The sequence below is a fragment of the Phoca vitulina genome, unplaced genomic scaffold, assembly GCF_004348235.1.
Source record: "Phoca vitulina isolate PV1807 unplaced genomic scaffold, GSC_HSeal_1.0 scaffold13, whole genome shotgun sequence".
Lineage (NCBI taxonomy): Eukaryota > Metazoa > Chordata > Mammalia > Carnivora > Phocidae > Phoca > Phoca vitulina.
In genome coordinates, this window is record NW_022589716.1 from 40,898,791 (window position 1) to 40,922,123 (window position 23,333).

At 52.6% G+C, this 23,333-nt stretch overlaps 1 protein-coding gene across 2 annotated transcripts in view; it reads left to right on the forward strand.

Annotated features, from left to right (window-relative positions):
* The first annotated feature begins 1,069 nt into the window (after positions 1 to 1,069).
* Positions 1,070 to 23,333, forward strand: part of SLC6A1 (solute carrier family 6 member 1) — a 41,486-nt gene continuing 19,222 nt past the window's right edge. Inside the window, exons 1-2 of one of the 2 annotated variants that reach the window (XM_032411934.1) lie at positions 1,074 to 1,168; positions 23,083 to 23,134. The gene's annotated coding sequence lies outside the window, so the exon portion shown is untranslated. Of the gene's footprint in view, positions 1,169 to 23,082; positions 23,135 to 23,333 lie in introns of both variants that reach the window. The other variant, XM_032411935.1, reaches the window with a different exon arrangement.

The window sequence follows — 23,333 nt, forward strand, 5'->3', positions numbered from 1 at the left end:
CTAGGTGAGAGGCTTCTCTGGGACAATCCCTCAAACCTCAGAAACTGGAAGTAGGAAAATGTCTTGGGGGTTCTGCCGCCATCCCTTGGGCGTTGTTCCAGGCTGTTATCCCCTTTTAGTAATCTGTTTATCCATCTGTCCATCCACGCGCATAGCCACTTGTGTCTCTAAGACCAAGCCCTGGCAGCAACCTGCCCATCCCTGCCACAGGCACACCCCCAGCCTGGCACCAAGAGCCAGTTAGTTAGCTTCAGGTCAGAAGTGGTGCCCCCCTCCTAACAGGCAGCGGGAGGCTGCCCTGCGGGGAGAGGAGACACGGGGCAGGAGCCCACCCACCCCCACCTCCACCAAGGGGGCCTTGTGACCTACGGGGGGGGGGGGTGCCAGAGAGAGAATCAAAAAGGACAGACCGACAGAAGCAGACTGCAAGGCTGGAAAGAGAAAAGCCAAGAGGGAAATCCGTGTTGAAAAGGAATGGGAAACTGAGACCAAGTCAGGCGGGCTGACCACCCCAGGCCAAGGCAGGGAAGAAGCCAACTGACAGAAGGAGAAGGAAGGAGGGAATGGGAGGAGGAGGGGGAGAGGGGAGCAGGCGAGACGTGTGGGGGTGGGCTGGCAGAGGGAGGGAGAGAGGAGGGAGAGAAGGAGAAGGAGAGAGAAGGAGAAGGAGAGGGGAGAACTGGAAGGCGGGATGGAGAGAGAACGGGGCAGAGGAGGGGAAGGCAAAGACAGCAGCGGCGACCGCAAGAAGCGGGAGAAGCTGCCGGCGGGGTAGCTGCGGGGCAGCGGCCGCTTGGGGAGCGCGCGGCGCGGGCCGGGGCGGTGGGGGGAGCGCGGGCGGGGGGCGGGGCGGCGGGCGGCGCCCCTCCCCGGGCTGGGCGGGCTCCCGGAGCAGCGCCCCGCCCCCCGCCCGCGCGCGCTCCCGCCCTCCCGCCCTCCATCCCTCGCTCCCCCGCCCTGCCGCTTCCCGGTGTCCCTCCGCCCGCCCTCGGAAGACCGAGCGAGCGGTGAGGTTGCGGGCGAGCAGCGCCGCGCGGAGGAGCCGAGGAGCCGAGGAGCCGGGAGCGCAGCGCGGCCGGAGCCCGGAGCGGCCCCGCGCCCGGAGCGCACCGCAGCGGCCAAGCTGCCCGCGCAACGCCCGCTGCGGGCAGCGCAGCCCGGGCCGCAGGTAGGAACGGGCGGCCGGCGTCGGGGCGCGGGGCGCAGATCCCCGGACGGCCCCGGCAGATCGGGCCAGGCGGGGTGGGGGCGGACACCCTGATTCCAACCCCCGCGCCTCACCTCGTCTCGGGGCATCACGAAGGAGCCCGGGACGCCGCTCCCACCGCCGACGTGAGCCCGGGCCATTCCCCTGGGACGCGCGGGGGGCAGGGGACTCGTGCGAGGGTCGCGAGAGTCTCCTGCCCCTTCCTTGTCGCGGAGCCCCCTTGGATCTCCTAGCTGGCGTTGGAGTCTCCTAGTTGGAGCCGTCGAAGCGCCGCGTCCATTTCTCAGGGGATGGCGGGGGACCCCGGGAGTGAATAATACGAAGAGCGTTTGGGGGGCCGTGGCCACTTTTCCGTCTCAGGGTCAGATGCGCCGAGGTAGAGCTGTGCGCCTCATTTATTCTCTAAAGGGCTCTGGGGCGAGCGACTTGGGGATGGGTCACCTGCTTTTCATCCCGGGGTAGCTCAAGCTCTCAAGAAACGTTGGCTAAAAAGCATTTACCACAGCCTGGGCTGAGCGCACACTAGCTCGCGCCGCGCTCTCCACTCCTTTCCCCGAGGAATGTGGGGTGAGGGGAGTCCCCCAGAGGGTTTGAGGACAGTGTCCCCTTGTCGCCGCGGAAACTGTTTTCACCTTCTTGTGTCCCACATTTACTCCCCGGAGATGGGGAAAGGGAAACTGCCTGCCTCAGTTACTTACCCCAGGGCAATGACTCCGTGGTCTCCGTGTCTGGTCCCTTTGTGCCCACCATCCCTATGCGTGGCACCCATAGATGCCCTGTTCTAGCTTGGCTTGGTCTTCAGACAAGGAACTTAGACCGGGCAGCCCCCGCCGAGGCTCTTAGCTAATCTCTTCCCAAAATAGACATGGACCCCAAGGAGAAAACTGGATTTTAAAAAGCCAAATGATTAAGCCCTGGTTCCTCCTGATATGGGGCTGGAGCACTCCCTCCCTCTCCTAGAAACCCCAGCCTCATGCCCATGAAGAACTGGGGTGGACGGGGAAGCACGGAGTAAAATGGCTCCTGATCTTTGGTGACACCCCCAAAACCAGAGGCTGTCAGGCTATGTGAGTGGACTTTGGGGTCGACCTTCATTTTTCTGTGACACAAAGTGGGTGTTTGGAGAGAGAGGAGGTGTTTGGTGAGGGGGTATTGGGTGCTGGGTATTGCCTAGATTTTTCTCTCTCTTTGGGAACTTTGGGGAAAATGTATTCATAATGGAGTCTGAAAAGACTGCCCCAACTCCCAAATTCCAGAACAAAGGAGATCAGTGGGAACTACAAGCAACTTGTACCCTCTGTCTGTCTCCCTCTCCCTCTCTCTCTTTGGAGCACTCTCTCTGGGAAGGGTTGACCCAGCCTCTGCTCTGGTCGGGGTCTGAGCAGTCTCAGGCCCTCCCCTAGCCAGAGGAGGAAGAGGAGACATTGCCCTTAGAGGTGCAAGTCCCAGGAGGAGTGGAAGGGACCTTTCCCCAGAGCATCCAGGGCAAAATGGCTGAGTCTCAGAAATAAATTGTCAGGCAAGCAGCAAACAAAGAAAGCGCTTGCTCTCTCTCCAGCCAAGCCCTGGCTCAGTGGCCAGGGCTTGGAGGACAAACAGTGAGTCCCAGGCAGGGGCACATAGCCGGGCTTGTCTGGCAGAGCATCTGGAGAGTGGGGCGATCCCTCAGAACCACACAGGAGAGAGGCAGCTGCTGTGGAAGAGGAAGCAGGGACCATCTCTCTTGTGTGCAACCCTTCATTCCGGCGCTGGAGGTGTGGTGGGAAGTGGGTCCCCAGAAGCTCAGGATGGAGCTGAGAGGGGCATCGAGAGGCCCAGAAGGAAGCAACTCAGAGGGTAAAGATGAGGAAAGAGCAAGTCCACCAAAGCCGAAAGAAGCACAATAGCTCTGTCTTTGAGGGATTCCACATGCCTGGCAATCAGGAACTCCAAATGCCATTTGTTTATGCATGGCCCGGCACAGAGCAGGCACTTACCGAGTGTCTTACAATAAAGCCTGCATGGATGCAAGGTGACAACGGTGCTGGTGTGGCCCGACCTGCACTATCTTTCTATGTCATTGAGCCAGGGAGGCTCTGAAAGGTAGACTCTGAGACCAGAAGCAGCCCTGGCTGAGTTGGCTTTGAGCTGGGGTGCTGCCATTTTCTGGCCCGGTGACCTTGGGTAAGTTCTCATCCCCACTGGAAGGAAGGAATGGAGTACTGAAAGCTTCCAGTGTGACCAGCTCATAATTCCTATAATAACCTTATGCAGCAGGTACTCTTCTAATCCCCACTTCAGAGGGGAGGAAACTGCAGTACAGAGAGGGGAAGTGACTTGCCCAAGGTCACCCAGCTGGGAAGAGGCAGGGCAGGGATTTGAGCCCCTCTCTTCTGATTTCCTGGCCAACACTCTGCCCTGATGTTGGGTCTCTGGGCCTCAGTTTTCACCTCCATAGAGTGAGGTGGAAGGGTGATGGTGAGGACTGAATGGTTGACAGTCTGGCATATGCTAAGAGCTTGAATAAAGCACCAATGTCAGGTGGCTTCTCCCCATCACATAAAGACACGTTCCTAGGCTTGGCTGTGAGCTCAGCAGCTGAGACAGAGCTGTCCCAAGCCACTTGGAATTCGGAGATGGCTTTTTCCTTCCTCTCCTGTGATGTATATACATCACAGGCTGAGTGCCAACCATTAAGCCTTGCCCACCACCTCTAGACCCCTGCATCCGAAGTCCATCCTCAAGTCTGTCCCCTTTGTCCTTGGGAGCAGAGGGGATGCCGGAGCCTCTCCCCGTCACCTGGCCCCAGGTGTGCCCAGCTTCCTTCCCTTTGATCCCTGAAGCCACACCACCCCAGCAGCCCTGTCCCTCAGCTGCAGCTGCAGGGCCAAACCCAGTTAGAGCCCCTTAATCATCTTCTTCCCTGGAAGGAAACAGAGATATGAGTGTCAGCAGGCCTGTTTTTGCCCGTGTCAGAACTGCCCCTTCAGTTTCCCTGTGCGCAGTCACCTGAGCTGCTCTGTGCCCAGAGAACGGTGGACAGAGCACAGCCCCCGCTGCAATGAAAACAACCTTGAATCTACTCCAATTGCAAAGAGCAGCAGGGCCCCTCTCGGTGAGGAGATTGGGGACCTCCGATGCTGCTCCGTGGCATTCCTCTGCACCAGCTACTCCAATGGGCCTGGTGCCCGTGCTCCTTTCTGTCACCTTTTTGCCCCATTCCCTGAAGGTTGCTGGGAGGTGGAGGGAAAGAGCGTGGTACCTAAGATGGGGAAATGGCTGGGAGGCCAGATATGGACCCCAAAATAGGGCTTCCCAGGAAACGTGCCTCCGTGAGCTTTGTGAACATCCAGCATCTTTGCTCAGAGCTCACCTGCAGACCTCAGAGCCAGGGGGAAGGTTGGCATGAAAGTCAGTGGGAAGCCAGCTAATAGTAGGGATAAGGGCTGCCTGGCATAAATGGTAGGTGTGAACACAAGCTGTGATATTTCAGCACAGACTTGGATTCAGTCACAAAGACCAAAAAAAAGAAAAAACCCACTAAATATTATTCCAATGATAATATCATCAATAACAATAATATCTAACAGTTATTGCGAGCTGATGATCTGCCAGGCAATGTGCTGTGTGCTTTACTTACATCATTGCATTTAATTTTCACAAAACCCCGTGGGGTACATAGGATTGTCCCTGTGCAGATAAGGAAACCGAGAGGAAGAAAGGTGAAATTGCTAGCTGCAGGATTAGTAGGCTAGTAAGTGGCCCCTGGAGCCCGAGCTCAGCCGTCGTGTGCTGACATCCCTGCCCCGGAGGAGCCCCCTGGTGCTGTTCACTTGGCAAGGACCACATGCCCCATTTATGGAGCTGCACAGTTAGAAAGCACTCCCCCCTTTTGTTTTACAACAGTTGAGCTTTGCCACAGCTCTGGGAAGCCGGTGGTGTTCCTTAGGGGAAGCTGAGGCACGGAGAGATGAGTTTGTGCCAGAGGTCCCTCAGCTGCTAGGGTGTACAACTGGGATCTGCACTCAAGTGCCCTGCATCTTACAGCATATTTGTGAGCTAGACTTCGAGTTCATTTAAAGCTGGTTTTAATGTTGTGCACCCAGCCACCTTTCCCTAACTCTTAGGTGTCCCCAAATTTGTTGCTTACCCTCTCACTGCTCTGGAAGCCATTGAGAGTGGCCGACGAAGTCATCAGCTCTGTTTACCATGATCTGACATGACACGAAAGCGGCATCCAATTTGATGTGAACCTCCTGCATCGAATGGCCTTCTATTTTTACATTTGTCACAAATTGGAAATTACAAGGAGGCCAGGTCTTGCAGAATGATTGGCCATGGCTCTTTAAAAGCAGGGGGTGTGCAGCTAGGTGGAACAGGCCACATTAGGGTGCCAGGGGCCCTCTTGGCTGCAAGAGAGGCCCCTGGCTTCCGGGGCTGGATGGGATCCTGGCATTCAGACCAGGCTAGAGGATGCAGGAGTTGGTGGCTGCCTCGGACGGTGACCTGCGGCTCTGCCCACCTGTCAGTGCATGATGTCTGCAGGATGGATGTTGCAAGCCAGCTCCTGACACAGCTGAGCCCTGGCTAGAGGGACAGTCAAGGTCAAAGACGCCCCGAAAGACATTGACAGCAGGCTGTTTTCATGGCCTTATTGTTTGGTAAGGAGGTTCTGTCCAGGGAGAGGGCAGTAGCCACGGGAGGTAAGCAACAACATTTGGTATCAATATTGCAGTTTGCCAGAACTTAGTGCTGATAAAACTCCTGGTCATCAGAAGAGTACTTTGCGGTTTGCAGAAGAATGTTCTTGAAGCCGTTCTGTCTTTTGATCCTGTAAGAAGTATTCCAGGGGAAGAAAATATGGTCCTTAATATCCTGGAGAAGAATCCTCTGTCAGACAAAAAGAGACATTTTTTTTAAAGCTAGTGTTCTCATAAAGCCCAAGTCAGAATGACCTTGACTCAAATTTTAGAATTTTATAGTCGAAGTTTGCAACAGCCCCGGCGGGTTCCAAGTGAAAATATTATTGTTATTATTATTGCCATTATTATCTCCATCCTTTGGCTGGGGAAACTGAGGCTCAGCAAGCCCTGAAACACACTAATCCCTGACCTCTGGATTCCCAGCTGATGGGATTCACCTTTACGAAATCCAAGTCCGAATTCAGCAGGTTGCCCCTTGAGAAGGAGCCCGATGAGCCCGATCTGTGGCAGGCAGAACCCCAAGCACACAGGGACTGATGGCAGGATGGTGTGGGAAGGCACAGCCATGCAGTGTGAGAAAGGGCCCCGGCATCGTTTTAGCCTTCCGTGTCGTTCTGAGCTCCAGCCAGAGGCTAACATCTCCTCAGTTATGCCCAGAGCTTGTGGAGTCTGACGTGTGCTCATTTGGCCAGGGGGCCCCCAGCGGTAGCCAGATTTGGGGGGAAAGGAAGGGATGATCACTCTCAGACAGTGCATGAACACAAACATGCTTATCTGGGTGGATTTGGGTGAAAATAAATATACCAGGGGCCCTGTGAGGTTATCTAGAAGGATCTCAGGGCCCTAGCAACCAGGAAGGGGGTGGGGCAGTATTCATAGGTGAGCCTTGGGTTGTTTGGGACCTGTTGGAGGAGCAGGCTGAGTGGTTCTGAGTCCTTTCCAGCCAAGAGGGTAAGAGAGGGGAGAGAGTCAGTTACTTCTTCTGGCCATTACCCCACTTCCCCTCTGCCCTTGCTGGAGATGATGAAAAATCACAAGTTCTGGGAGCTTCCTTCTTGGGTGTTGGGGGGCAGGGGCACCTGAGAATTTGACTCTTCCCCTCCCTGCCCGGGCAGCCGGTCCCCAGCCACTGAGCATGGCGCGTCCCCTGGGCACCAGTCCTGGGCCTCCTGAGGCTGGTGAGAAGGATGCTAGCAGATAGGGGTAAGGGGGATGGGTGCTACGGTCCCTGCGGCCAGAGGAGGACCTGGAGGCTGAGGAAGGTAGAGTCACCCTGGCTTGCACAGCAGAGTTTGAACCCAGGCCTTGCTAATGCCGACCCCCACATGCGTTTTCATGCTACCCAGTACCTCTGGAAAGCACCTGAGTGGAGGTCACAGTGGAGGAGACCGGGGCTTTGACTCACTGAGGCAGAGTGTCAACTATACAAAATAAAAGTGACCAAAGCCAAAGGTTCCCATGCCCTTGATTCTGAGGTCCAGCTCCCCTGCTGCCTGAGTCCATTTGTCCCTTTGCTCCCATGTCAGATGTTTTCAGAACTTGAGATCAAGGGCTCACCTATGATTTAAAAAAAAAAAAAAAAGTGGGCTTGGGAACGGGGAAGAAGTTGTCATACCAAAGAGTATTCTGTGAAGATGGAATTTAAATGCATCCATTTTTAACAGGTTGGTAGCAAATGATCAGATAGCTACAAGCCTTTCCTGGCCTTTGAGCTCTGACTGTGATCCAGGCACTGAGCTGAGGACTTGACAAGCGCTGTTCTAGGATCCTCCATAAGGAAACTGAGGCCCAGGGAGCTCACATGGTTGCCCAGGGTCGGCCCACTGACGTGCCGCAGAATTGCGACTCAGATCTAGGTCTGCGGGACCCTGAGTCCTGGGCTTGCATTCTGTGCAGGACTCGAGCTTGCAGGGGATAAAGGGCAGGTGTCCTGCCCTTCTCTGGACTTTGCTTTCTCAGTCCATAAAGCCGAGGGATTTGGACTGGACTGGATGATGGGCTGCTCCCCAAGCCCGGCGCTGGCTCTCCAGGCAAGGGGAGGGGAAGGATGGCTGCACGCCCTGCTTCCTCCTCCATTTCCCCCAGAATAGCCTCCCCAGACTAATGACTGGGGACGGTGAGAGCCCTTTCTCCAAACGGCAGTGAATGCCTCTAATGACAGAGCAGAGACAGCACTGTTAATTATGCCGCGGGTGTTAAATGAAAATGCCGACCCGGGATGAGTTTAATAGTGCCGCTGGGCTGGCCGTGGCCATGCCGAAAAGCGGTGCCGTGGACCTGGGCCGAGGCTGAACCGCCCCCCTCCCCAACCACGGGGCCAAGCCAGGAGCCACAAAGCCTGGCCACACTGGTCCCCTCCCCAGCGTGGGGTCCGCAATGGCTCCTTGGAGCCAGGGATGTTGGTGGCCCCTCTGGGACATTGTCATAGAGGCCTCTGGGGGTCTAGACAAGTTACCTTCAGAGGTAGAGGTGGGCAAACAATGGGGCCAGGTACAATTTTGAGCACCTTCTGTATGCCATGTCCTACCGTGGGCTGTGTAGACAAATCAGGCATTGTTTCCAGCCTTGGACGAGCGGCTCACAGTCAAAACTGTACATTCCCTACAAGCAGGAATGCTGTGTCTTCTGGCGTCTCCGGGCCCAGCATAGTGGGACACAGCATAGGTACTTACCTCTTGCTTTTTATGATCTACAAGTCTTCTTCAGTGAGAGCCAGAGGCCACAAGGTGGGGGCCAGAGCACATTCGGCCGTGGGCTGAGAGTAAGGCACGACAGGCGGGTGGACTGGCTCTCTTCTCTGGCCTTCCTGGACAGCTGGACTTTCCACCTCCTGGACGATCTTGACCAGTTGACCATGGACAACTCTTTTGCCCTCTGAGCCTCAGTTTACACATCTGCAAAATGGGGAGAGTCAGGGCTGTGATGGCTGCGGGCAAAACTGTGTCTCCTAACCACCCCCAGCTCTGAACCCAGAGGGTCGTGGAGATGGCATAAACATCTGAAAAGTGACATATTGGTGGGCAATTCAGCAGAAGGAGAGAGTTTGGTCACTAAGGGTAGGTTCTGGTTCTTCTTGTGGATTTAGGATGTCATTCAAACTTCCATCCGCTCTCCAGTGGCTCCAGTCCCCTACCTCCTGCTTCCTGGACCTGGAGAACCGTTTCTTAGGTTTTTCTAGGCCAGAGAAAGCCACAAAATCCACTCATTTCAGACTCCCCTGGGTTACAGATGAGTAAACTGAGGCCCAGGGGGGAGGAGCCCTAGGGCCACAGGCGCTAGGACCCAGAGCTTCTAACCCCTAACCCAGCGCTCCTTCCCCTGCCCTAAGCCAGCCCAGCTCCACTGTTGAGAAATTATTAAATAGAGTTGGTGGAAGGACTCTGGTTGCCGTGACAACGGAGCCTGTGTCCTCGGGAGACAATGGTGTTGTACAGGCAGAGAGATGTGTGTTGAATGCTGATTCGGGACCTGCTGGAGTGAGTGAGCACGAATGCAGGGGGGACTGTGTCTGGGGTTTGAGCTCCCCCGAGAAGGAGATTCGGGCTGGCTGGGTGGGGACAGCTGGGGGGACACTCGCCTCGCCTAGTTCCATCCTTGCCACAGCCTTGGCAGAGAGGGACAATTACCTTCCCTTCACGGAGGCACGAAGTAAGGCGAAAAGAGGTGAACTGACTCTTCCCCCAGGTCCCACAGCCGGGCGAGACGTGGAGCTGGGATCAAAACTTCAGACTGGTGTCGGAAGTCTGGGCCCCGGGGAGGGTTTGAGGGGCCCGTGGGGAGCACAGGCAGTGCGTGGGATGGGGAGCCAGAAGGGAGCCAGCTCTGAGCACTGCACTCAGGGCACCTCCACCCCTCTAAAGACTGCAGAAGAGAGTGCTCATGGAGATTCGGACAGGCCAGGGATGACAATTCCAGCCCAGGAGGAGCGGGGAAACATTACAGCAAGGTAGCTAGCTACCCATATCACCGTTGGTGCCAAAGTCCAATCTCGCCCTGCCGCTTCCTAGCTGCGTGACCCTGGACAAGTCACTTCACCTGTCTGAAACTCCATGTCCTCATCTGCAAAACGGGGACAATAACAGACTTCCCTCAGGATTGTTCTAAGACCAAATAAGGTACGGTAGATAGAGCGTCAAACCCGGCTCCTGAGCATAGCTCAATCAACAGTAGCTAGGATTATTAACCAGAGAGGAGAGGCTAGGAGAAGGAGCGGCTCCCAACCATGTATCAGCTTGTAATTTGTGGTGTCGGAAGAGTGGAACTGGCTAAAGTGAGGATAAGAATGATGAATAACTGAGCTCTTCATTCCAGGCTGGTGAATATCAGTGGAACAAATGAACAGCCCCCATCACTAAAAATATACATCAATATTTTGCATTTGGAAAGCATGATTGATGTACCTCACTGCAGCGTGCTCTCCCTAAAAGCCCATGTGCGAACCACGCTGGGGGAAATTGCCTTTTCTCTCTGCCAGCTATCTAAATGACCCCATGCTGTAAACCCTTTTGGAAAATAAATACTCTCACCCACGCTCTTTCATTTCTCCCTCCTGCACAGCTAGTGCAAAATATTTACTCCCCTCATCGGAGATTGGGGAGCATGGGGTTAACACCCCGAGAAACGCCGAAGTGTATCATTTGCATGCTGGCAAAGATGTGATGGAACTGGCAGACAAGCCCACTCCTTTTGGGAAGCAGAAAGAGGGTGCTGGACTCAGGCATTGGGCTGTTTTAAAAGCAATGGTGAGAGCTGGGATCCTGATGACTGGGAGGCAAGCAACCATTTTGTTTGTTTCCGCAAACCCGTCTGAGCAAATCCACCCCCAGAGATAGCAACCTGTTTCTGGATTCCCAGAGAGGGATGGTCATTTGTTCGTTGCTGATCCTGGGGCTGGATGACAGAGTGTGAAGCAATGAACCTAGAGACCTCGGATTCCCACACCTCCGACTCAGGCCGGCGGGAGAGGGGTGAGGGGGACTCATTCAGTGGACACATGAAGACGGCTGACATTTAACTGGGATTTGAACGAATGTGCTAATTGCAGGAAAGGTACACACATCCACTTCGGGAATCGTGTTTAATGAACAATTTGCTCTGAGAGCTTGATTTGATCAGCGTTTCCCGGTGGCTGGCACTGTTCCCTTCTATTGATTGCCTATAAGTTAAGATAACTGTGGCTTTCTGCCCAGGACTTTTTCCCATAGCTATCAAAAACAAAACAAAACAAATAATATTAGCCCTAATCAAGTGATTTATGATAATATCTGCCAGGTAGCAAGCATTTTCCTCTGTACCAGGTTCTGTGTTAACCACTTTACGTATTATCTCATTTAATCCTCATAGTAGCTAAACGTAGGTATCATCACCTCTGTCTTAGAGAGGATGGGGGACTAACCCATGGTCACACAGCTTCTGAGGGTTTTCTTGCCCTCAGGGCCAATGCCCTTAACCACTCCCCTGTTCTGCCTGCCCCTGTCCTGCCTGCCCCTGTCCTAGCTGACAGATCAACCTCCGAATACCCTTTGACATCCCCAGTGGAAGGTGTTCATGAGTTTGTTCATTGGCCATGGACTTAAAATGTGCTCAGTAAAAATCCCATTCTCCCAAATGGGTAGGTTTTTCTTGCTGCATGTGATTTTTCACTTTACAAAGAAGGGGAGATTCATTCTATAAAGATTCCTTTAGAAAGCTAAGTGAATGAATCAAGAACAGATGCGTTGGCTAAAGTGAGCATTCATTTGAGTCTTTTAAAGATAAAATCAGCTTTCTCTTGTGGGAAATATTCGAGACCCTGGAATCTGACCCTTAATCAACTCCAAAAATACACACCCTCCTCGTTCTTGCAAAATATTCTAAAGCAGTGTCTCTCAACATTGTTTTAAAATCCAACTGAGCTTGTATTAAAAGAACAATAGGATTTGTTGTTTCCCAGATATAAAATTACAATTACAATAGTGAATGTGTGTTTTTGATCGCTACCATCCCTGAGAGTTTTGCCCATCTCCTAGAGAAGGGGAAAGAGTAACTTTGTCCTTCTACCACTTAGAAGATGAGCTTTCGGGAGTGACTAGATTGCAAACTCAAGGTCCACTGAGAGCCAGGCAGGTCAAAGAAATGAGTCAAGGGATCAGGAACAAGATAATAGTCATGGCGGGACTTACAGTAAACTGGAAAACTCATGCCTACTCTCTCCCCCCAATACCTGCAAGTTCAAGTTTTAAAATTCTGATACCACTGAACCAAACACAGATGGGGACCCGCTCGGCCCCCGCAGGCCATCAGTTTGAGATCCCTGCGGCTTCTTACTGTAATCTGGATGCAGACAGTTTATCTTTGGGGCTTCAGTGTGTTCATCTCTAGAATGGAGCCAATAAAGCCTGCAGAGTTGTAAATGGAGCCCCGGGTGTGGAAGCTTGATAATGAACCGAAGAAATGCCCAGTGCCTTCGCCGCGGAAGTGCTATTCTGTGACGCCGAGTCAGCTCTCCATGTAGGCGGCGTGTCTGCGTGTGACTTATTACAGATTATCATTTAGTTCAGCCCGTCCCTGCAGTGCTGTGTTTTCCTTTTTCCCCCAGTCTGAGTTTTTAAAGGGCGTTTATCCTAATGCCCTTCAGAGTCCTTCAAGCACATCGTGAACAGGAGAGAGCGGTGATGTAACCCCCCGGGTTTTCTTACAAGTGTGTCTTAAAAGGCGAAGAGTGATGTGAAAGAATGTCAGGTGGTCAGCATGTCACCCTCATTTCCTGATCTGAATGAATCCTTTCTGACTAGGTGAGCCGGGGCCTTTTCAGAGGCAGCCCCTGGAGCACAGAGCTGCAAAATTGCACACAGCCGGCGAAGGAAGGGAGGGGGAAAGGCGTAGCCTGGAACAGGACAGTGAGGGCCCCGAGGCCGGTGCCTGGCACAGGGTACCTCAAAGTAGGTGCCTTGAGCCGTCCGGACAGACTGATGGGCACAGACAGAAGGGCTGGCCCCCAGCAAATCCAGTTAGACCAAAGGGAGGAAGCCAGCTGGGCAGACCCTGCCACCTGCGTCCGGGGTCACAGCTCCTCAACCACTCGAGACTGTGGGCTCTGCCACCACGTTTCTTCCTGCTGAAACACAGGCCCCCTCCTTCGTTGGTTCTCCGGAGGCTATCATGAGATCACAGAGTAGAGCCTTGCACAGCCCACAGGAAAGGGACAGCACCCCTTCTCCACTGTCCTTATTTTTTTCTTTTTCCTTCCGTCTTCCTCCTGTGCCCCTGCTCTCACCTCTCTGCTGCTCCCCTGACCCTCTGGTTTTCTTTGCTCTCCTTTCTCCTCCTCCTTCCTGCCCTCCTCGCTCCGTCCCTCCCCACTCGTCAGCACCCACGGACAGCTGGACTCTGGGCCCCAGGCATCTGCAGGAGCGGCGCTGTCCGCTCCAGTGTCCGTGGAGGAGGCGAGGTCTGGGCTCTCCGTACGGGAAGCACGCAAGAGCCGGTTCCCAGAGTGTGCTCATCTCCTCACAGTCCTGTGACCTCACGGTGGCACCCTGAACGTGCTGCAGTGCGAACATTTACACCCCAGAATCAGCCTTCTGTTCGTTTTCCTGAGGGCGCCCTTATAAACACCAGCACACCGCCGCTTCGGAGACCAGTGCCACCTTCCCAGAGGCAGACGTTTCTTGAGGACTTATAATAACAACGTCTCCTGTCACAGAGGGACAGAGTGACAGGTGGGGACGGAAGGTGGAACTCAGGACAGCATGTATACATCTGTCACTGTTTGAGCGGCTGTGAGGGAAACAGGGCAAGTCCAAGACCCGGGTCCCATCTGTATAGAGGTGACAATGTAGCTGGGGAGATAAGACTGAATAGCCATTAGTAGGATAGAAGTCAAGTTGTGAATAGTGACAGGCCTTCGCCTTCAGCCCCACCATGATCCCAGCTCCGGTGCTGTCCTCCCATCCCCCATCTCCTCCCCACCCCCGGTGCCAGGCTCCTGCCAAGTCATCATCAGATCAAATCTCCCCACTTTTGAAGGCTCCAGTTTCCCCCAAGTTCCTCCCACCCCCAGTGCCCAAGGTGGGGAAGAGGGGTTAGAAGCATGGGCTCCGGAATCAAGCCTCCTAGATCTGGGACCACGGGCAAGGTGCTTTACTGCTCTGAGCCTCAGTTTCCACATCTGTGCAGTGGGGTGTGGTGAGAGGTAAATATGATCATCTGTGAAATGCACTAAACATATTAAGCACTTAATAAATGTTCAGTGTGGTCACTGCTCTTATTACAGGATACAGTGCACCCCCTTTTCCTGCATTCAAAGCCCTTTATTGCTGCTTTCCACCTCTCCAGTAACGTTCCTTAAGTCACCCCAGCTTCTAGCCAGCCATGCCAGGCTCCTCATTGGCCCTAAATGCATTATGCATTTTCCCCCTGTTCTCTCTGCCCAGAATGGACCAGCAGCTAGGCTTGGGGTAAGGTAAGGATTCCAAGTCCGCTTTCTCTGCCTGTGGTTATAAAGAGAACCTCCCCACTTCTGTCCCCTTCTGTCAGGGGCACAGTGCCATTCTCTCCCAGTTGTCTGCCAAGGGGGCCATCCCTCCTACTCTGGGCTGATGAAGAAATTATCCCATGCATGCTGGTTACCTGTGGCCCAGCTGTCCCGAGAGCCCAATGGCAGCAGGCCCAGACTCCAACTGGCATCTTTATTCCCTTGCACCTAGTGTGGGACCTGCTACCCGGATGTGCACGGTCCATGCGGGCTGGATTGGATTGAAAATTGCCTTGACAAGAGGAGGTGCTCAGTCGGGCTTTGCAGACAATTGTTAGCAAACCACTGATTGGATGAGCTAGACACACAGGGTGAGATGAGAATGAGGACACGGAGTAGAAGGGGAGCTAGAAGGCGCGGTCTGGCTCCTCTCCTTGCCCATGGAGGAGAACCACGGCACAGAGAGCAGAAGGGGCTGGCTGGAAATCACACAGCTGGTGATGTGTGCAGTGGATTCCCACTCGGGGCCTGCGGCTCCAGAGACTCCAGCTGGCCACACTCCCTCTTTGCCCTGCAGACGTGGCCCGAAGGCAGGCCTCTGCTGTGGCACACAGGGCCCGTATGTGCAGTTGGAGGAGAGCTGGGGACTCCCAGAGGGGATCACCACCCTTTGGGGCTGGCTGACACCCCCCCCTGGGGGACGCTAATTAGAGCCTCTAGCTCCTGGGGCCTAGGGAGAGCTGCTCAGCCTGGATCCCATGTGGCCTCTTGTTGGCTCCTGAGACACTGGCAGGTCTGCCCAATCAGCCATGGTGACAAGTTAGCCTCTCAGGGAGCCAGACCTCAGCAGCCTCCCTTGGGTTTCTTAAAAAGAGTGGCAGGCCTTGTCCTTATGGGGATTTGTCCTGGAGGGAGTTGCTTGCTGGAAATGGGCCACTCTTACACACCCTAAAAGTGGGGTTTGGGTATCCCACTAGAGACCGCAGAATAGAGTGTTTAAGAGCATGGACACAGGAGCCCGGCTGCCTGGGTTCGTCTTAGCTCCCCTTGCTCCTAGCTGTGAGACCTTTGGCAAGCCACTTTAAGCTCTCTGTGCCTCAGTTTACCCATCAGTAAACAGGGAGGGAGTGAGAATAGTTAATACACATAAATCATTTAGAGAAGACCCTGGCATGTTAGTAAGTGCTGGGCTCACTTCTTTCCTGCACTCTGAGCTCTTCCTTTTCTTTCCTTCTTTGTTAATGAAAAGTTAGGGATTTTTTTCCTGTGTGCCACCACAAAAGAAAGAGAAGCTCGACTTCTGGAGTTTATTTCACCTTTAGATGGGTCTGTTAAGCCTCTAGCAGTTATAAAGCTGATTTTTTTTTTCACACTCTGGTTGTTGGGGGTGGGCGGGTGGGTTCTCTAGCCTTCTCCTACATTCTGGCTTTGGGGGCACCCCCAGAAAACCAGAATTCCAGGTTCTCAGAGGCTGCAAGCAGAGGGGAAGGGCTTGAGCCTGGGTTTCCTTATCTGCATGGGGCTGTGAGGCTGGGGAAACTCAACTACGTGTAGTCACATCTCTTCCCCTCAGAACCCAGCAGAAAGGCTCAAATAAGTGGTAAGGCTACATCTAAAGGCTTCAGAGAATTTCACACAGGCCCATGTCTGAGAGGCACCTGCTTGGTGAGCAGATACCACCAGACTGTGAGCCTGGGTTAAATCCTGTGTGACCTTGGATAGGTCATTTGATCTCTCTGAGCCTCAGTACCATCATCTGCAAAATGGAACCAGTAATCATTTTAGTTTCAGTGTATTTAGCACTTGCTGGGCCAGGCACAGCGCTAGAAAATTCAAATCCAGTCCTCATTCCTCATGAAGTGGTTCCTGTTGGCTCCATTTCCTTATGAGGAAACCAGCACTTTGAGAAAATAAGTAACTTACTTGAAAGTCACAGTGGGATGTTGTGAAGTGTAGGTATTCAACAGATGCCATTAAGAAACGTGCCTGGCTCTGCAAATTATGTCTCAGGTATGTTGAGGCAGGTGAGGAGTTTGTGCCAAGATGTGAGGCTGCTTTCCTTCATCTCTTGAGTATGAATGTGTAATGAGCTGAGAATTGGGGTCGTGGGGGTCTCCAAGGATCATACCGTTTGTGTCCTGTGTGACCTTGGGCCAGCCACCAGCCCTCTCTGGGCCTTGTTCTTCATCTGTAGATTGCTGTTATAGACCAAGGGTACCAGTGTGGCAGAGAACAAGTTTGGAGCAGGACGGAGGCTGCATAGGTCCTGGCCCTAAGCCCCACTGGCTGTGAGGGTCCAAGGAGAAGGACCTACCATGTAGACCTGCGGTGTCCAGTTTGCCTGCAGCTCGCATCCTGGCAAAGACTGACTCCTCACCCCCAGACTCGGGTCTCTGAGACCTAAGTCCTGAGGCCTTGTAGACCCTCTCCAGCTGCCCCTTCTTCATCAGAGCACCCTCTCTAGGGGTCCCTCCCTAACCGTCAGAGCAGGTGGTGTTAAAGGCTGCCCACAGCATGGCATCCACCTGCCCACTTCTATCCTCCACCCAACCTTCTGCACGTGATTATCAGCTATTAATTGGTCCTCATATTTGTGCCATGTTTTTCAATTACAAAGTACTTCCCCGGCCATTCATCTCTTTGAATAGCAATCTAAGCTGCTGTTTATTGAGCACTTCCTGTGCACCAGGCCCTCTGCTCTCACCAGCCTCTTTCCATGCATTATCTCGATTCAGAGTTTCACAACCATCCTATGGAGTACAGGAGTCCAAAATTACCACTGAGGAAACGGATACTCAAGCACAGTAAATATCTAGCCCCTGGTCACACAGGGACTGGAATCAAGCTCTGTGAAATAATCAGGGGCATCCCTGACCTACGGCTTCCAAAGCTTCCGTGTGCACCCGAATCACTGGGAGTTTTAAAATGCAGCTTCTGATCCCATGGGTCTGGAGTGGGGCCCAAGATCCTGCATTTCTAACAGGCCTCTGGGTGATGCCAATGTTGCCTCGTGGAGAACCACACTTTGGATAGCAAGGCCTTGAATCACCAAGCAGTCTGAGACTCCTTCATCATAGCCGCAAACCGGCAAGTCTCAGTTTCCCTATCTGTCAGCTGGGTGAAATAGCCTTTGGCTTACAGAGATGGAATGAGGACTGGATAATATAGCACCTGTGAAATGCCTGGCACACTGTAGGTGCTCAATAAATGCTGGCTCTTCTCCCTTGATAGGAGCTGGCATGGGTCTGGGTACACAACAGATGCTCAATAAAGCCTGTCCAATTTATTGAGCCTAGCATTTTCCCCCTAAAGCAGAAAATAAACTGCATTATGTTTCCCTTTGGAATGAAGCCAAACCCAATATTAATTTTTTTCTTGAACTGCAGAGTTCCAAAAAGAAATAAAAGCAAGTAGAGTGATTGCAGTATGAAGCAAGCCTCTGTAATTTCTGTAATTACAGAATGGGAGCAAGACAAAGCAGGAGTATGCACAGCGCCATGGGAGGGAATGGGGGCCCCGACTCCCAAACCTGCTGCTCCCCTTCTTGCCTTCCTGGCTCTTCCTGGTGCCCCCCCTCCCTCTGAGCCTCTTTCTGGGCCCAGCCCTAGCCTTGGACAGTGGCAGCCCTGAGACACTGGCCTTGGCCTTTTGGCCTCTGCCCAAGTCCCCACCCCACGCAGCCACCGGTCCCTCTGATGCAGTGGGACAGATCGGGGATTGTCCAAGGCGGCTGCCACACACTCCCCTCCCCCCAGCCTGCCATCTGTGCGGGCCTAGGCTGCTGAGAGCCAATCTGCTAGCAAGGCCTGCAGGCCCCACCTCCAGAAGAGATCCCTGGTCCCACTCCTCATCGCCTCTGCCCTAGCTGCCACCATTCAAGTCACTGTCCTCTCTCACCTGGACTCTCAGCCTCTTAATGAGCCTCCCTGCTTCCACCCCTGCCCCTCTGCAGCCTCTTCTGGGCAACCACAGTGAGACTCTTAAACGTAAGTCAGATTTCGCCTACCACTTACACCCTCTACTCTCTCTCATCCTGTTTAGAAGAAAGTCTGAACTCCTTGCTGTGGTCTCTGAGACCTTGTGTGATCTGGCCCTTGCCCGCCTCTGACTGGTTCTGTTTCCTCCCATACTGGACTCCAGCCAGCACAGCCTCCATGCTGACTCTCAAACATGCCAAGCTTATTCCTGCCTCAGGGCCTTTGCACTTGCTGTTCCCTCTGTTTGAAATAATGTATCCTAGAGAGTCATATTTCTGGCTCCTACTTCAAACTGAAAAAAATTTTTGTTCAGGCCAAATTAAACCAGCCCAAGGGCCAATTCTGACCCATTTTGCCACTTCTGATCTAGAGCTTCCAACTTCATTTTTTTTTCTTATAAAGCATTTCCTCACTCAGGGATTGGCAGAGGTATTCTTTCTGCTTGGTCTGGCCCCATTTTTATTGATGGTTTTAGGACTTGGTCTCAAATGGCAAATCGAGGAAGGAACAGATTCATGGGAACATTTTCACCACTTTCCTGCCTCGAGTCTCTTTCTTTAACTCCTTCCCAGAGCCTCCCTGAGTGAGTCTTCTTCTATAATACTAATCCGATCACATCATCACCCCTGTTGCATCCCTGCAACTGGTCTCTAAGTTCCTTAGCCTGGCTTTCAAGGTCCGTCACAAACTGACCTTCCTATCTTCAAACCTTTCTACTTCTGTTCCTGCATTTCCCTCCACTTGGGATGCCCTTCCCTCTTTTTGAGGCTGATGAACACCTATTCAACCTTCAAAACCCAGTTCAAATGTCCCCTCATCTGGGATGCCTTCTTTTTTTTTTTTAATTAATTAATTTATTTACTTTAGAGAGAGAGAAAGAGAGCAGGGGAGGGGCAGAGGGAGAGAGAGAATCCCAAGCAGTCTCCACACTCAGCACGGAGCCTGATGCAGGGCTCGATTCAATGACCCTGAGATCATGACCTGAGCCAAAACCAAGAGTTGGAGGCTTAGCCAACTGAGCCATCCAGGCACCCTTGGGATGCCTTCTCTGGTTGAATTCAATCATTCCTTTAAGCCCTGCAGTGTCTTGTTCATACACTCTTGCTGCACATATCACAGGGTACTATGATTGGCTACAGGCCGAGATATTTCTCCTTCTAGGCTGTGACCTTGTCAAGGTCATGGACCTTGTCTTATTAATCCTTGCGACCCACATGTCCAGCCCAGCTCCATGAACACATTAGGCCCTCGGTAAATATTTACAAAATGTAATCTTTCTGCTGGCTCCTGTTAGTTTCCCTGATTCAGACTCTGGTTCAGAATACAAAGGGCTTGAAATGATTGTTCCATCCGCATTTCAGCACACAATGAGCAGATACTTGATGAATGAAGGAAGGAGTGAATGAGTAGGTGAGTGAATACAGAGGATGTGTCACTGTGGTCTCACATGAACTGTGCCCTTTTGAACGTTGCTTCGGTGGAATTCAGTTAATATGGGGAAACATTAAGGACTCGGAGGAACATGCAGCCAGATCCTTGGTCTGCCGAATATTGTCACCTGACGAGGAAGAACCAGAAGATTCTGGAAGAAGGCCTTGGAAAAATGCCCCAAATCATGAAGCGGTGAGAGGCATTCCTTTGACCCACTCGGCCAGCAGGTAGAGGAGGGCCGCGCTGTCGAGGGGGTGGAGAGATGGAAGGTCCTTCTGCTGTGGGTCCGCAGAGCCATGCTCCAACCTGGGGCAGCCCCTGCCCGGCAGAGCGCATCCTGCCTCCAGGAAAGGCTAGCAGGGGCTCCTGCTTCCAAAATCATTCATTTTCTAGAAAGATAGCCAGATTCCTTTGCTGGGCACTTGCACGTGCCTATGCTTTCCATGTGCTGTTTTTCGTGAGAGAGGGAAGCAACAGGTTAACCAGCTGGTGTCGGGAATGAAAATTCGTCAGCAGCTACTCCTCGGGTGTTTGAGCGAGGCCGCTTCTGGAAGTGTTGTCTGTAAGCTCCGGGTCTCAGGCCTTTTAACTAACGGGGATCCCTTGATCGTTTTTGTCCCATCTACTAGAGGCTTTGACTTTTGTTCCTGCCAGACTTGACTTATTATGGAATAATCCTTTATTTTACTGACAAACACACAAATGTACCACTCCCAGCTTCTGCCTGGCCCAAGGGGATGGGCTAGACCACTCTTCAGTTGGTATACAGAGAGCCCAAAGTGGGGAGATTTGAAATTTTTATTAGCTAGTTTTCCCCCATGGAGGCTAAAAGGACAATTTCCATCCGTCTTCTGAAAATGCTGCAAGTCTCTGGAGGGCCTGGCTAATAAGCCCGCGATAAACGTTAGCTGCTGTTAGTCGTAATAGTGTCAACACCGCTGTGCCTCGCAGGTTAGGAACCACGATCCGTACACAGCTGGCAACATCAGGATGAGGAGAACGGCCGAGATGACCTGAGCCCTCGCTCTGAGCCAGGTGTTCTTGCACAATGCTTTACATGCGTGATCTCATTTATCCTTCACCGCAACCGTATGAATGAAAGATTATTATTATTTCCCCATTTTACAGATGAAGATCAAAAGGGGGAGGAACATGCCCAGCGCTAGTAAATCTCAAGGGGAGCCAAGGTCTCTGATGTAGCACCTTCTCACTGCCTTGCAGCCCAGGGGGCTTCTCCATAGGAATCCCCAAGGAAGCACCAGTTGTATGAGCTGGCGGCCTTACACTGTGATCTTCACATTTTCGTCTTCTGAAAGGAAAGCTCCATCTGCTTATGTGGCTCTTCAGAGGGCGGTTACAGGCACCTGCCCGGATCTTTCCCATATTCCGAAGATAGCGCGTGTGCCTTCCTCATGCTGAGCTCTTCAAGCAGCCGTGGTCTCTGATCTCTCTGGCCTCTGCACGAGGGGGATGCTAAATGTGCTCAGGGAGGGGGCGGAACTCTCCTTCCTCCCGACCTTCCACCTCTCCTCTGTGTTGATGTTGAATGGTTTCTTCAAAGGACACACACACCATGTTTCACCCCCTTAAACACGCCCTACCATCTCGCCTCCTTGCTGGGAGTGAGCCGGAGCTGCACCTGTCTGTCTGTCCGTCTGTCTCTCCCTGCGTGGTGTGGGGCAATCTGAGGTCCAGTGCATAGTAGATTTTGGAGTTTGGTTTGAGTCTCCATGGATAAGCAACAAGTATATCCAGAGCGGAGGCCAGAAATTGTTCCCATAGGGCTACAAGCCTTCCTGAGAACTTAGTCAAGTGGTAAGAGAACAGAGATTCAAGACTTCAGCAGACATCCCCTGCACCAACGTGAGCAAAAACAGGGAATTTTATTTTACCACAGTGGGGATGCTATCTTTGTAAATTCTGAGCATTGGAATGTAGCCAGTCTTAAGAAAGCCTGGAATGGCAAAGACAAATGCTTTCAAGACTGTCCATCTTTTGACCTCTAATTTCTTTCCTCCTCAGCAGACCAACTCTCCCTGCTCCTCTGAGTACAGGTGGGCAGAAGAGAGCTGCCTAAGAGTTCCCAATTCCCCGGACAGGCTGGCCTTCTTTCTCAGCCTCATGCCAAATTCCCAGGGAAGGAGCTTTGATTGACTAGCCAGAGTCAGGTGATCAGCCCTGGTCCAAGGTGATTGGATCCTTTTGAACAAACATGGTGGCTGGAGCCCACAAGGGTAGGTCATGGGGACAGTTAAGGTCATCATTGATTTGACAGTTAATGGCTAACCACCCCCACCCCCACACACCCTTTCCTAAGGCAGCTCTCTCCCCTGCATATCCCAAGACTTCCTGGTAGACCACAAGATGGGCTATCATCCCTGATGATGGGAGGTCACCCTACCTTCCTACCCTATCTGGAGTTCCTTCTGATGGTGCCAGACCCAAGTCAGGAACCAGATGGGTCATCTTGAAGAATAAGAAACAGGGTTGGCAGTAAGGTTTGGATTGTCCGAAGGTAGTCTGGTTTTCTGTGAACTCTAGGCAGAGACAGTGGTGTTTGGTGATGAGGACTGCATGTGAGGGGCTGGAAGGCGAGTGCACAGCAATCAGGGTTCCCCCAGTGCGGCCGAGCTGAAGGAGGAGGCCATTTGGGGCCACACACTACTTTGGCTCCGCTCCTACATCTCAGAGTCCCCAGACCATTGTTTCACGCAGTCCTGTTTGCTCTGAGGGTTCCATAAGTTTATTCTGTGTTATTTGATTAATTTAAATTTTTTGCAGAAATTTAGAAATTATAAAAATCCAGAAAAGTGCAAAAAAGGAAACAAAAGTCACATATAAACTAATCACTGTGAATGCCTTAAGATATATCCTTAGGGTTTTGGAGGTTTTTTTTTTTTTTAATGAATAGATTGGGGGGGTGGGCAAAAATAGGATCATACTAAATAAATTATTTTGAAGTCTGCTTACATGGCCTTTTAAAACATTTCTGCACGTTTGGTTAGGGGATGGAGAAAAATCTCAGCTGCCTTTGTCGGCTCCCAGTTGGGCCCTGAGGGGCTTTTGCCCCTCTGTTGATTTCTTTTTTCCTTCTGATAAAATGATGGAATGCTGTCCTTGCATTGCCCTCATGCCTGCCCATACAGCTGAACCGAGAGGGCAGCGGGCCCCTTCCAGCATGTTCTTAGAACCACATGGCGTGGACTCATGTGGTCACCCGGCTTGGGGGCTCCCATGGGCTTCCTGCTCCCCTGCTGCTCTCTGCCCAGGGCTGCCCATTAGCCACCACCTGCCAGCTCACTGAGGTCCCTCCTCATCTCTGCTTTGCAGGCTTGCACCCAGGGGTGGCAGAGGGAGCTGCTCTGGAGCTGAAAATCATCAGGTAACATCCACAACCAAAATGATCACAACCATGTGTGGAATTCTCTTTCTAAACCAGTCAGGTGAAGAATACCCGTACAGCCATGAAAGCTTATTTTTGCCACAGTTCTACAAGCCAGATAAGATTACTGCCATTTTATAAATGGAGAAACTGAGGCGAGAACAATCAAGAGTAGGACTTAGGGTCACTCAGCTTGTAA